The sequence below is a fragment of the Egretta garzetta genome, unplaced genomic scaffold (genome assembly GCF_000687185.1).
Source record: "Egretta garzetta isolate BGI_Z169 unplaced genomic scaffold, ASM68718v1 scaffold284, whole genome shotgun sequence".
Taxonomy (NCBI): Eukaryota; Metazoa; Chordata; class Aves; order Pelecaniformes; family Ardeidae; genus Egretta; species Egretta garzetta.
Window position 1 is genome coordinate 681191 of NW_009259498.1, and position 2918 is coordinate 684108.

The 2918-nt window shown below is 46.6% G+C and overlaps 1 long non-coding RNA gene across 1 annotated transcript in view; it reads left to right on the forward strand.

The window, feature by feature from the left end:
* Nucleotides 1-2918, forward strand: part of LOC118452151 — a 5856-nt gene that overhangs the window by 2473 nt on the left and 465 nt on the right. The window contains exons 3-4 of the long non-coding RNA XR_004841822.1: nucleotides 931-1169; nucleotides 1294-1414. This is a non-coding gene — a long non-coding RNA (uncharacterized LOC118452151). The remainder of the gene's footprint in view (nucleotides 1-930; nucleotides 1170-1293; nucleotides 1415-2918) is intronic.

Consider the following 2918-nt stretch of genomic DNA (forward strand, 5'->3'; position numbering starts at 1 on the left):
CAGGAATGCGAGCCTCTCTAAAGTTTATCGTCCATTGATGCCTCCAGATGGGGAACGTGCAACCCACCACAGCATTTCTAAGCCATCCGTCCAACAAAAACTTTTGGGCAATGCTCGGCAGCACTCAACATCTAGAAAGTGACATTTCCTTTAACATTCTGGAGCATGACCTCTGAGGTGCCTCGGATGAAGGGACGCAGCTCACGATGTAGCTGAGTTACATGTTCAGACCTTTGGGCACTGCTTAGTAGCCGTGGGGATCCGTTGCCTGTTGAAACTCCCTGGCTTGGCATGGCAATTAGGTGATCATGCATACCCTGGAAAGCCAGGTTGGTGGTAGCGCTGAAGCGAAGTGCCTGTGGGTTAATATTAGTCAAAACAGACCAATAAAAGGAACTCATGAGCTTGAAATGCCTCAGAGAAGCATAGTCCTGGTGGATCTGTTACTCAAAGGCAGGTATCTAGTGCTTGCTGTACTCAAAGTCGTCTTCTGCAGTGGTTCAAGCTTTGGGCTCAGCGCAGAGCTGGTCAGGGACGCTTGCAGTGGAGGTCAGATCGATGCAATTCATTTAGGGGCTGTGCGGGGAGTTTGATCCCTTTCCTTGCACCAGGAAAACTTACCATCAAGAGTCTGCAAAGCCCGTCTTCTGTGCGAATGATGTCCCCACGTGCAGCAAAGCTGTGCAGCGCGGGCAGGAGATCCAGTCCGGCCTCTGCTCTGTTCTGCTTTAGCACAAACCTCTGGAGCCAACCTCACCCTATGACAGTTTTACAAATTTCCTACTTTTCCATCCTCCCTTAACTTGCCAAAGCCTATCAGGACATCTAATTAGTCCTTGGCTTTCAATTAAGCCCTTCATCATCAAAATGACATTATTTCTCCTCTCGCCCCTCCCCTTCTATTGCAGTCAGGATTTTTTTTTTCCCCAGCAGTACTTGATAACTCCGCACAAGGTAAATAGATGCTGCAAGAGCTCAGTATCTCTGGAAGATCAGGCCCTGGAGAGTCCCAACGCGCCTGGAGAATCTAGGTCTTGGGTACAAGCAAAGCAGACGCCAGATGGGCTGGTGAGAAGCTGACGTGGCACGAGCAGGCGGAAGATTTTTGTATTCCTTCCTTCTTGCCTCCCCTGAAGATGTGGTGTCAAACCAGCCCATCGCTCCCACAGGTGGGGTCCAGCCGGAGGACCTGGGTGTCCCCAGGGAGGGACGGGTGCCCTTTTCCCAATGGTTTTCCTGCCATGGCAGGAGGTGGGCTGGTTCCTTGAGCCCCAGCCCCAACTTGTGTTTCAGGTGCTGCACGTTCCACTGTAGGAACATAAAAATACCATTGCAGCCTAAAAGCAAAAAAAAAAAGGTGATATAAACCTTCAACTGCTCACATGCATCCATCAATGTGGACATAAAACAGCAGGTGTGGACAATTTGCATAGATTTATATGCCAGGATGATAGACGTTTTAATGTGCCTTAGGTAGATATGCATGAATCCAGGGCTCGTAAGACGGGGAAATATGCTGAATTACCTCTCTCTCTGGGCTACTTCTCAAGAATATTTCTGGCCTTGGGCAAATGCGAAAAGCCCAGAACTAAGACAAATTGCTCAGCTCCCTGTGATTAATAAAGGAATCATTATTTTTAAACACGTGGTTTGGGAGCCAATTAATATTAGTCTTCGGCTATCCTTCATACTGAACAAACCTCAGCTCGACTGAGGTTTTATCCTGTGGAAGAGAGAGATGAAAAAATCCAAGTTGTGTTTGTACATAACTGCTGGGACATGGGCAAGAGCAGGAATAACTAGTGGGGAAAAGCTAGTTGTGAAATCCCTAGTACTTCTATTTGATGGATAACAAGAGGCATTTTTGTGCCGTTTTATATATACCTAAATATCGTACGGTGTTTGCATGTAATTGTTTAACCTGCTCCTGGTGGGGCCTTCCTGTCATGCACTCGAATGTACAAAAAAGAAAAAAAAAAGTCCTCGAGGGTCTTTACAAAGAGTTGCAACCAGAATTACAAAATGCAGGGATGAGTTCCTAGGGCTGCAGTCACAGTATGTCGTTATTTGGTTCGTTTCAAGTATGCAGCAGCCATTTGAGAGTAAAAAAAGATGACGAAGGACCCAAAAGGAAGAACCAAAAAAAAAAAAAAGGAAAAAAAAAAAAAAAAGGTGTGAAGACGATGGACAGTTACTGTGGAAAATGAAATAAAAACAGTTACTGGGGTCTTGCTGCCTTCAGTTATCATTCACCCTGTCCACCCATAGCTCTCTGCCTGAAAAGGGAAAGGGAGAAAAAGAGGAAGGAAAACTGCGACAGGAGGGAATAAGACCATGTAAGGAGAAGAACTGAATTTAACTGGCACATGCTCTAATCCTTAGTTTATTTCTGGTTAAAAATATAGCAATCCAGTGCAGTGTAATAAGAAATCTGCTGAAAAGGTGGCAGAGAAACAGCTAAAACAGAAGCAAAGCAAAGCTGCGTCCGCAAGTCAGGGCTGTACCCACCAACTCTGTATGTGAAATCGCCCCCCTCCTCCTCTTGAAGGGAGCTGCAGTGGGTGGCATTTGGTCCCGGGATGTACCAAATCCCAAAGAAGCCACCTGAACCGTACCTGGTGGCGGTGGATCACCGGCAAAGCCGATCTCCACGGCGGGGAAAGACGGCGTGGGGAGGGGAAGGAACAGGATGGTCGGTTTTGAAAAGCGAGGGGACGTCGGCCATTTCCAAGCCATTGAGCTACGACCGCACTCTTGTGATTGGGACCATAACAGCTCAGAACAGGGATACGGCATCTTTAATGAGTATGCATATTATCAGTGGGGACAGGGGAGGGGAGAAAATCAAGGCAGGCATATTACAAAGATGGTATAAACAAACAAATTAAGTGACATAGAAAAAAAAAAAAAAAGAAAAG